The sequence below is a fragment of the Bombina bombina genome, chromosome 4 (genome assembly GCF_027579735.1).
Source record: "Bombina bombina isolate aBomBom1 chromosome 4, aBomBom1.pri, whole genome shotgun sequence".
Classification (NCBI taxonomy): domain Eukaryota; kingdom Metazoa; phylum Chordata; class Amphibia; order Anura; family Bombinatoridae; genus Bombina; species Bombina bombina.
This window is the reverse complement of record NC_069502.1, coordinates 196,836,703-196,849,104: the sequence shown is the minus strand read 5'-3', so window position 1 is coordinate 196,849,104 and position 12,402 is coordinate 196,836,703.

Genomic DNA, 12,402 nt, shown 5'->3' with positions numbered 1-12,402 from the left:
AATATATAGAACCCAGAGAGGCCCATTTATCAAGCTACGGATGGACCTTGAGGGTCCGTGTTTCTGGCAAGTCTTCAGACTCGCCAGAAACAGCAGTTATGAAGCAGCGGTCTAAAGACCACTGCTCCATAACCCTGTCCGCCTGCTCTGAGCAGACGGACATGAATCACCACAATTCAACCCGATCGAGTACGATCGGGTTGATTGACACCCCCTGCTGGCGGCCGATTGACCACGAATCTGCAGGGGGTGGCGTTGCACCAGCAGCTCTTGTGAGCTGCTGGTGCAATGCTGAATATGGAGAGCATATTGTTCTCCGCATTCAGTGAGGTCTTGCGGACCTGATCCGCACTGTCGGAACAGGTCCGCAAGACCTTTGATACATAGGCCTCTTAGTCTGAATTTCAAATGAGAAGTAGATTTTGTTCTGACAAATTTCAAAGTTATGTCTATTTCCACTACTCCTATATCATGTGACAGCCATCAGCCAATCACAGATGCATATACGTATATTCTGTGAATTTTTGCACATGCTCAATATGAGCTGGTGACTCAAAAATTGTAAATATAAAAAGACTGTGTGCATTTTGTTAATGGAAGTAAATTGGAGTAAATTAAGTTGTTTAAAATATTCGCATGCGCTATCTGAATCATGAAAGTTTAATTATGACTTGAGTGTCGCTTTAAGTGACCCCTAGCATTAAAGCTTCAATAGCTAACTTATATACCTCTCAAAAGTTTACATACTCTTGATATACTGTCCCATAGTGGTCACAACTATTGGGCAAATAGCAACAGCGAGATATAGCAACTAAATAAGCTTACAATATATATATATATATATATATATATACAGGGAGTGCAGAATTATTAGGCAAATTAGTATTTTGACCACATCATCCTCTTTATGCATGTTGTCTTACTCCAAGCTGTACAGGCTCGAAAGCCTACTACCAATTAAGCATATTAGGTGATGTGCATCTCTGTAATGAGAAGGGGTGTGGTCTAATGACATCAACACCCTATATCAGGTGTGCATAATTATTAGGCAACTTCCTTTCCTTTGGCAAAATGGGTCAAAAGAAGGACTTGACAGGCTCAGAAAAGTCAAAAATAGTGAGATATCTTGCAGAGGGATGCAGCACTCTTAAAATTGCAAAGCTTCTGAAGCGTGATCATCGAACAATCAAGCGTTTCATTCAAAATAGTCAACAGGGTCGCAAGAAGCGTGTGGAAAAACCAAGGCGCAAAATAACTGCCCATGAACTGAGAAAAGTCAAGCGTGCAGCTGCCAAGATGCCACTTGCCACCAGTTTGGCCATATTTCAGAGCTGCAACATCACTGGAGTGCCCAAAAGCACAAGGTGTGCAATACTCAGAGACATGGCCAAGGTAAGAAAGGCTGAAAGACGACCACCACTGAACAAGACACACAAGCTGAAACGTCAAGACTGGGCCAAGAAATATCTCAAGACTGATTTTTCTAAGGTTTTATGGACTGATGAAATGAGAGTGAGTCTTGATGGGCCAGATGGATGGGCCCGTGGCTGGATTGGTAAAGGGCAGAGAGCTCCAGTCCGACTCAGACGCCAGCAAGGTGGAGGTGGAGTACTGGTTTGGGCTGGTATCATCAAAGATGAGCTTGTGGGGCCTTTTCGGGTTGAGGATGGAGTCAAGCTCAACTCCCAGTCCTACTGCCAGTTTCTGGAAGACACCTTCTTCAAGCAGTGGTACAGGAAGAAGTCTGCATCCTTCAAGAAAAACATGATTTTCATGCAGGACAATGCTCCATCACACGCGTCCAAGTACTCCACAGCGTGGCTGGCAAGAAAGGGTATAAAAGAAGAAAATCTAATGACATGGCCTCCTTGTTCACCTGATCTGAACCCCATTGAGAACCTGTGGTCCATCATCAAATGTGAGATTTACAAGGAAGGAAAACAGTACACCTCTCTGAACAGTGTCTGGGAGGCTGTGGTTGCTGCTGCACGCAATGTTGATGGTGAACAGATCAAAACACTGACAGAATCCATGGATGGCAGGCTTTTGAGTGTCCTTGCAAAGAAAGGTGGCTATATTGGTCACTGATTTGTTTTTGCTTTGTTTTTGAATGTCAGAAATGTATATTTGTGAATGTTGAGATGTTATATTGGTTTCACTGGTAAAAATAAATAATTGAAATGGGTATATATTTGTTTTTTGTTAAGTTGCCTAATAATTATGCACAGTAATAGTCACCTGCACACACAGATATCCCCCTAAAATAGCTATAACTAAAAACAAACTAAAAAACTACTTCCAAAACTATTCAGCTTTGATATTAATGAGTCTTTTGGGTTCATTGAGAACATGGTTGTTGTTCAATAATAAAATTAATCCTCAAAAATACAACTTGCCTAATAATTCTGCACTCCCTGTATATATATATATAAAAGGTAGTGCAAATAATTAGTTGACTATGATGTAAACAAAGTCTTACATATTATTAGGCAACAGCTATAGTATGAGCGAAGGAATAAAATCATGTCATCCCACCAAAAGGGACTGATGTCTACTGAAACTGTCTCTTCATTAAATAGCTTATCATCTCCGGAGTACCATAGCAAGTCCTCCTTGCAGACTATATGCAGACTAAAGTCCGGAGGTCTGTCAAAATTGCTGGCCAGATTATTAGATAATAGGTCAATTATATCTGTAATCCCTGGGTCATCTAAAATAGTATTGTCTTCACTACTTGCAATAGGCTGCTCAGAACTATCTGGTTCCTAGGAACAGTCTTCTTGCATCTCAATAGACTCTGAATGAACTGTAGCTTGTGGGAGCAGACTATCAAAAACCTCACTAAGCATGTGCTACAACTTCTGAAAATGATCATCTACGAGTTGTTGCATATGTGACTCCCACCTTTTTACTAGTGACATGTTGCTTATATAGTAGGTAATTGTTGGCTCACCCTCAGGAGGTGCAGTATCTAGAAAAACAGTTATGGATAGAGAGTTGCAGTCTGGACTCAAATGTATGTGGGGGAGTATAAGGAAAATGGCTGAAGGATTGCTCATATAACCCTTTCTTTACTTAACAAGTTAAGATAAATTGTAGGAAAGTAACTAAAACTGTATTTCACAGATTTATGCATGTAAACAGCTGATATGTATCAGTGATAAGGAGCTAGAACCAGACAGAACATGGATGTAACTCAGACAAGGGGGACACAGACCAAAAACCTTCAACAGATGTGGGCTAGATATGAAAATAACATTATGAACAGTAGGTGTAATATGCTTTATTTATGTTTTAGGTATCTTAAACCTGAGTAGGGTGTTGCCTTGTATATTGCTCATGTAGCACTTTGTCTTTAATGATATTAGTAATTGTGTCCATAAGCAGAAGTATTATGCGCAAAACATGAAGACAAGGGTGTAGGTAACAGACCTAGGATTGACGTCGGGGATAGAGCATGAGCGCCCCTTATAACTTGGGCGAGGCAACGCGGTCTGACCAACCAGTGGGCTTCAGTACAACTTGCAGGAAGTGTCTCAGTGGTCTGTAGATTAATGCCAGAACTGTTATAGGGGGTACCTTTAGACAATATGTCAGGAGATTGTACCTGCCGGTGGACGCATTGACAGTGTTGTTTACCCGAGACGAACATCTCTTGTCAGATTGCCCCGACATCTCCTCCTATTACTACAGACACAATGATGAATCACGGTGGAACTGTGATTTATTAATTATTGCATTATGCTAGCTAGAATTGTGTTCAGACTGCAGAATATAGGTATAAGTAAACCTAAATTGCTATCAGTAGTTGCCCAGGCAACATAGTTGTGGTAAACCAATATGGTTTTCAGTAGTTGCAAACGGTAATATAGTTATATAATTAATCTAGATTGCCAGAGTTATTTGTTACTATGTTATCATAATCAACTTGTGGAAGAAAGCTATTATTATTATTATAAGCATTGCAAAAACCTGTGTGACCATCTCATTCCCTTTGCTCTGATGATATATAAGCCGTTTGCCTGAATCCTAAAGGTATCACAAAACAGGGTGGTACCGAGGTCTCCACAGTAGATAGCCACATTAGGCCTCAGTGATTTAGATCAGGGCTTCAGGTTCTTTAGAAAATAACATGTACCTTGCTGTATGCTATTAGGTTTCCAAGATAATTGGTGGATTAGTCGGGCCTCACCAGGAGCTCTGTTCATGTCCGCTGTTTAGACACGCCCCCCAAATTAACATTTTTAAACTATAAAATTTGTGCATACACATAAAAAAATATTAGCTTACAATTGCAAATAAGTGGAGGTTTTAAAGAGATGTATTTTACAATAAAGCAAAACCATATAAAATTGGTAATTATACACACTATTAATTTATATTCTTTGTTTAAATATAAAGTATTCATCAATAATTAATTCATTTCTACTTGCCATTTGCTACTTTCGGTTTGGGTGCATATATTTTGCTTCTGTGCAGGTCTGGAGAAAACCCCACAAGTTCCCCCTGCCCATGAATATCCTGATAAAAAAAATGACCATTTACTCACAAGAATGGCGAACCATCAATCAACAATATACTGTACAGCCCAGAGTAACTTAAACCATCTAGTTGATCACAATTTGTTATAGATCAAAATATGATAGTGGATCTGAGATAGATGCTAATTGATTTTGTACCACTCCTGTCCAGGATGAGGATTGTGCCAAACTACTTCAACAAAAAGATGCATGTTTGGCTTTCACTTTGGGTATGCTAGTTCCATGGGTGTCCACACAGTGGGGGAAAGGGGTGGCATCTACTCTTCCTTAGATTTTCATCCCCGCCTGAAGTACAAACTTTATGAAAAAACTATTGGATGCCCACTTTTTTCTTTTAATTCCCTTAAATGTAGCTTTGCTTTAAAGGAAGATGCACAGTATTCTATAGGATTATGGAATTTACTGTTCACTATCTCCCTCTCAGTATTGTGCTGCTGCAATTCAAATTCCCAGCATGCATTGTACAGTGGTGGGGAGTGAGCTTCCTGGATGGCAGAAAGTTTTGCATGAGGTCACACCCCCTCCTCCATGCTGTGTATGTAATGTGTAATGTGTACTGTAAGCAGTTTTAGGGTTATATTTACCAATGTGATCCACTGCAGATCGCGGCACATCGATAAATGCCGACAGCATACGCTGCCGGCATTTATCATTGCACCAGCAGTTCTTGTGAACTGCTGGTGCAATGCCGTCCCCTGCAGATTCGCGGCCAATCGGCCGCTAGCAGGGGATGTCAATCAACCCGATCGTATTCGATTGGATTGATTTCTGTCCGCAGCCTCAGAGCAGGTGGACAAGTTATGGAGCAGCGGTCTTTAGACCTCTGCTTCATAACTTCTTCATAACTTCTATTTCCGGCTAACCTACAGGCTCGCCGGAAACAAGGGGCATCAAGCTCAATACAGAGCTTGATAAATATGCCCCTTAGGCTTTATGTTTTTCTTCTTTCTAACTGTATAATTCAACAGATCAAATTAAAAAACACTAAATAAATAAAATAAAAAACCATATGCTATTTCTATTTTTATTTGTAAGTTAGGAGCCTGGATAAAGACATTAATTTTATTACAACCCCAAAAAAATGTGTAAAAGTGTATTAACGTTTAGAATATAATGACTCCAAAGTGTCTCAATATATATTGTTATAATATAATATTACATTACTAATGTCAATTTTAAGAGGGGCCTGGAACCTAATTAATTTATTTCTCACTAACTTATGTTATATAACTTGGTTTTACAACGATTATTTTAACAGCTCTTCTTTCAGAAACAGAACCTTGGCATAAAATGAGGGCTACATACACACACACATGTGTGTGTGATTGTGTGTTTGTTTGTGTGTGTGTGTTTATGCATGTCCGTGTAAATGTGTGTATGCGTATGTGTGTGTTTATTGTCTGGGCATATTTCACTTTATTGCCCCCCTTGAAAAATGTTTTGTGTGTGGTGTATGTGTGTGTGATTTTGTGTATGTTTGTGTGTGTGTTTGTGTGTGTTTATTGTCTGGGCATATTTCACTTTATTGCCCCCCCTGGAAAAATTTCCTAGGATACCCATGGCTGGTCAAATACTAGACATGTGTACAGACAAAAAAGTTACCTAGTTAATTGTTTCTATGGAACACGAATAGTTTGAATCCTGTTCTCATTTATAGTGGAGGCAAGAACATTTGCAGGCTAAAATTGTTTGCTACTGTAAAATTCACAGACACTTAAAGGAACAGTTTAGTCAAAACTAAACTTTCATGATTCAGATAGGGCATGCAACTTTAAACTTTTCAATTTACTTTTATTGTCAAATTTTCTTTGTTCTCTTGGTATTCTTAATTGAAAGCTAAACCTAGGTAGGCTCATATCTTAATTTCTAAGCCCTTAAAGAAAGCCTCTTATCTCAATGCATTTGACCGTTTTTCACAGCGAGGGGGCATTGGTTCGTGTGTGAAATTTAGATTACATTGTGCTCATGCCTGTGGAGTTACTTATGAGAGGGCACTGACTGGCTAAATTGCAATCTGCCAAAAGAACTGAAATAAGGGGGCAGTCTGCAGAGGCTTAGATACAAGGTAACCTGAAATCACAGAGATAAAATGTATATAATGTATATATTCTATCTATTGTGTTCTTGTAAAGCGCAGCTATTCACCCGTAAGGGTCTCAAGGCGCTGAGGATTGCAGTTCAGTCGAAGAGCCAGGTCTTGAGGTCCTTTCTGAACTTAGTTAGGGCGGTAGCTTGTCTGAGGTGCAGTGGCAGGGTGTTCCAAGTCTTGGCTGCCAGGTGAGAGAAGGAACTGCCTCCGCTGTGGTTTTCCTGATGCGGGGGATGACTGCGAGGGCTTGGTCGGCCGATCGAAGTTGTCTGGCAGGGGTGTAGAAGGTAACGCGGTGGTTCAAGTATTCGGGACCGATGTTGTGGAGGGCCTTGAATGCGTGGGTGAGAAGCTTGAAGGTTATTCTTTTGTTGATGGGGAGCCAGTGCAGGTCCCGCAGGTGTTTGGTGATGTGGCATTGACGAGGGATGTCAAGGATTAGTCTGGCCGAGGCGTTCTGGATGTGCTGTAGTCTCTTTTGGAGCTTGATGGTGGTGCCGGCGTAGAGTGCGTTACCATAGTCCAGTCGGCTGCTGACGAGGGTGTGAGTGACTGTCTTCCTGGTCTCGGTTGGGATCTATTTGAAGATCTTTTGCAGCAGGTGAAGTGTATGGAAGCATGCAGAAGAGACGGCGTTGATTTGCCGGTCCATGGAGGGCTTAGAGTCCAGGATGATGCCTAGATTTCGTGCATGGTCGGTGGGGGTTGGAGGGTGTCCGAGGGCTGTGGGCCACCAGGAGTTATTCCAAGCGAATGTGGTGGGACCGAGGAGGAGGATTTTGGTCTTGTCTGCGTTCAGCTTTAGGCTGTTGTAGCTCATCCAGGTGGCGACTGCTGTCAACCCTTTGTGGACGTTTCTCTTGACGACGGTGGGGTCACTGGTGAGTGAGATGATTAGCTGGGTGTCGTTGGCATAGGAGACGATGTTGAGGTTGTGTCGTCGGGTGATGGTGGCGAGAGGGGCCATGTAGATGTTGAATAGGGTGAGGCTCAGCGAAGAGCCTTGGGGTACACCGCTGCTGATTTCTGTGGGCTTGGAGGTGAAGGGTGGGAGTCTAACTTTCTGGGTTCTGCCGGTGAGGAAGGAGGTGTTCCATTCCAGGGCTTTGTCGCATATGCCGGCATTGTGTAGTTGGTTGCGGAGGGTGAGGTGGGAGACAGTGTCGAATGCTGCTGAGAGGTCTAGGAGAATGAGGGCGGCGGTCTCTCCTCGGTCGAGTAGGGCGAGGATGTTGTTTGTGGTGGCGAGGAGGGCTGTGGTTGCTCATGAAACCGGATTGGGAGGGGTCCAGGGTGTGGACCCCTCCCAATAGAATAGATAGATAGATAGATAGATAGATAGATAGATAGATATAACGTATATATTGATATAACCGTGTTGGTTATGCAAAACTGGGGAATGGGTAAAAAAGAGATTATCTATTTTTTTAAACAATAAAAATTAGGGAGTAGACTGTCCCTTTAAAGTAAGTAATGTTTAGATGTTTACTGTGTTTCATGCATGCCTCCCACTGTTCTGAGTGATTGCCTCAGGTTGGGAGGTATTGTCCACTTCTCATCCACAGCTCCTTGGTGACTAGTTTTAAGGGTTGAATCAAACCACAACAGCTACCCCCAGACCCACCCACTGATTACACATAATCCCACACTTCCATCCACAAACCTACCCCTTCCACACATGGTCCAACCCACAAACTACTGGTGGACCGTTGCTAACAAAGTCTTTACCATCCACATGGCAAGAATTACCTATCAGTTTATCTATTGGTTGTCTTGTAAACCTATAGCACTATATGTATTTTTCTGTCACTTGATTTGGTCAACATTTTGTGCCAGTTTGGCTGATAGCTAATATATGTTTCTTCAGTTTTTGGAAGCCTATAACATATCTACTCAATGGAATCCTATAAATAATATAATTATATAAATTAATTATTTATTTTCCATTGTTATATTTCTTCTTTTCCTTCCATCTAATCTCCAAGTTTCAACCCATACAATATCTTGCCCTACAGATTGAGCACTACTATTACATATGGTTACATATTCATATTTTTATTTTTGTTCCAACGATGTTTAAAATACAACCTAATGAATTTTGGATTGTCCAGAGTTTATGATGGTTTTTAGTTTTACTTATTTTACTTCTGTGTTCTGTCCATCTCCAGCCAGTGTTGTATAAGTACATGCCTACCTCTCTATTCTCTTATTACTAGGTATATACCTACAAATGGTAAGTCAAATGTCCAATGCCTTTATCACATAATTTCAAGGGATTTAATTCCCACCAACAAAAGACATTTAGCTTTAGTAGAATTCTATCATAACTACATAGATATTCTGCTAAGAAACTCCCTTTAGACCCCACAAAGAACCAAAATACTTTTATAAATATTATACTGTAGACTATTATAGCTCATACTGCTCAAAAAGATATTGAATCACATCTCTAATATGGGGAAGGGAGGGATACCCATTAAGGTACGTAGTGTCGACAGAGACAAAGAAAAGTGGTGTAACTGTTATGCTCTGTGGAAGTCATGATATAGTATAATGCAGGAATCAGTAATGTCTGACAAGTAGTGCACGTAGGAACAGAAGCTCACTGCGAGCCTCCAAAACAACAGAAAAACAATACATATCCACAGCACAGTGCTGTTGATCTGTATTGTAGTTCTATCACAATAGTGAACAATCAAGCCCCTAATTCAAATCAGGCGCCCTTTTTGAAAAATAGACTAGGTCATTTTAAACTAGCGTTGCACCCCTGATAGATATCTCTAATTCTAAATCACAAGTCTAACAAAAACTTTGTGCTCAGTATTGATGGGGTTTAAATAACTAGCTATGCATGATATTTGGAGATATCTCAACACAGATATCCATAATAACACATTCTTGTCAAATCCTAATGAGACATAATCCTGATGGTCTGTGGCTATAAGTCTTAGTGGTTTTCCACACTTAGTCAAATATAATATTATTCATACCTCAGGATCTGACAATTCAGCAGTCTCATGTAAGTCTATCATGGCCCAGCAACCTAACTGCTCCATTTCTATGGAAACTTACTGTTCAAAAAATAATTTTTGTTTTAAATTATTTAACGTAAACTCATGATTTCCTCAGTATGGAAGTAAAGTAGCAAACGTGTTTTATGAGGAGAAAGTGTATCAAATTGTCTGCACAGAGGAAAAAAATAAACAGGGAGAAATATATCACACTAACACCTTCACAATCACAACAAGACTATCTTCTTGATCTAAACAGAGCTGACAATGACATTCTTAAACAACTAACTGACCTTAGAGCTCTGCAGTATGATGATCTACATCAAAAGTACAGCAGCAAGCCTTTATGCTAAAGAGGACATTTTTTATGGACTGTAATAACAGTGGGAGGCTCCTTGACAGAGAACTTAAAAGGACGGTAATGTCACTATTAAAGTCTCATGATTCAGAAAGAACATGCAATTTTAAACAACTTTCCAATTCACTTGTATTATAAAATATGCTTTGTTCTCTTTGTATCCTTTGTTTTAAAAAATACCTAGGTAGGCTCAGGAGCAGCAATGCACTATGGGAGCAATCTGGGGATTTGTAGCTGCACATACTGTATATGCCTCTTTTTATTGGCTCACCCAATATTTTCAGCTAGCTCCCAGTAGTGTATTGCTGCTCCTTCAATAAAGGATATCAAGAGAATAAAGCAAAATTGACATTAGTATTAAATTATTAAGTTGTTTAAAATTGTATGCCCTGTCTGAATCATGAAAGCTAACCTTACATAAAAGTGTTCATTCAGTTCACAAAAAGGTTTTTAATAAAAATCAAACGTTGATAATTGTATTACGTAAAAATAATGTGTAAGTTATTTATGACAAGACATTTGAACCATTTTTTAGTGGTATTTAGTTCCTCATTTTATATATATAAAATTGTGTATTTGTTAGTTGTATTATATTGTAGTCCTACTTGGAAGTTATGATTTGTGTTATTTGCACTTTTTGAGAAATAAGGCATCGATCTTGGTCCAGTAAATCTTTCACTTTTTCATTAAGAGGGGCACGTATGAAGGCAGACTTGTCAATTGGCTGTAAGTTTAAAAAAGACATCCAATTACCGTGCATCATGACTTGTAAATAATCAGATGTGTCTTCAACCAATTAACCATTTGCCCTGAGGAAACCCCTATGACGTTGCAGTCATGTGGGGGGTGAAACGTGCGTCAGCAGTGACGTATTCAGAGCGGGATGCTCTGGCCTAGACCTAACAGACGGAAACAGTGTTGCAAAGTTTACAGCAGCTAAGGAGGATCTCAAACTGGTGATACGTTTACCTCAAAGGCCGTGTCTGCTTACAAGACGAACTCTTGGAGCTGTAAGTCAGCATCACGGAGGGGCAACAAAAGCCTCTTGAATGTCCGTGTAATGGCATATTAACTCTGCTTAAATTCTCTATGTACGGACTGTGATTGTCCTATGGTAATACTTAATGGAAGAAACAGTTTCACTTTGAACTGACTTACTCAGGACATTATTTTTATCAGAAGTTCTTATATCACACAGGATGTCCTACAGCTCCATATACTATACCTAATTGGAGTATTCTGCTGTTTCCTATAATTTGTATTATCTAGCAACATTGTTTTTGACATGGTAACAATTAGACTCGTCTTGGGGGCTGTATATACTGTAGATCCTTCTATACGTTTATATTTTCATGGCACCAAATACTATTCCAATATAGTGGTGTCCTCTGAAATAGGTGTTGTACAGAATCCTATAGTCTATTTTACCACAATTGAGCATTTGCTCATTAATGTACATTTGATGTGTGTTCATGTATTCCTTTATTTGCAATATACTTGCTTGTGGTTACACTTTAATACAGGAGTAGCGTTACTAACAAACATCCGCATAGATTACGAGTTTTGCGTTAGAGGCTATGCGGTGGTAACAAGCAGTTTTCTCTCACCGCTCACTTACATGCAATGCTGGTATTACGAGTTTTCAGAAACCCGTCGTTAAAAGACAAAAAGTGAGCGTTGAGCAAAATGTTGCTCCAAATCTCACTTCAATACCAGCGCTGCTTAAGTCAGCGGTGAGCTGGTGAAAAAAAGCCTAACACCTGCAAAAAAGCAGCGTATAACTCACTAACGCAGCCCAATTGATTCCTATGGGGAAATAAAAATTTTGTTTACACCTAACACCCTAACATGAACCCCGAGTCTAAACACCCCTAATCTTACACTTATTAACCCCTAATCTTCCGCCTCCGACATTGCTGCCACCTACATTATAATTATTAACCCCTAATCTACCGCTCCGAACACCGCCGCCACCTACATTATATTTATGAACCCCTAATCTGCTGCCCCCAACATCGCCGACACCTAGATTATATTTATTAACCCCTAATCTGCCGCCCCCTATGTCGCCGCAACCTACCTACACTTATTAACCCTTAATCTGCCGCCCCCAACGTCGCCGATACTATATTAAATTTATTAACCCCTAAACCTAAGTCTAACCCTAACACCAAATATCTATCAGCGCCACAATAATACCATACAAGCTATATCTGATATAGGCAGAGTCTCCCAACCAGACTCCAAAAGTTAAGAGTAAAAAGAAATGCCAAGATACAGCGCTACACTACCCTCAGATAAGGGTTGGGTTGCTAAAGATGGTGTCCACGACTAGGAATGTGTATACATAAAGGTTAATATATAATATTGTGTTACACAAAGAATATATATAAAACCATGTGA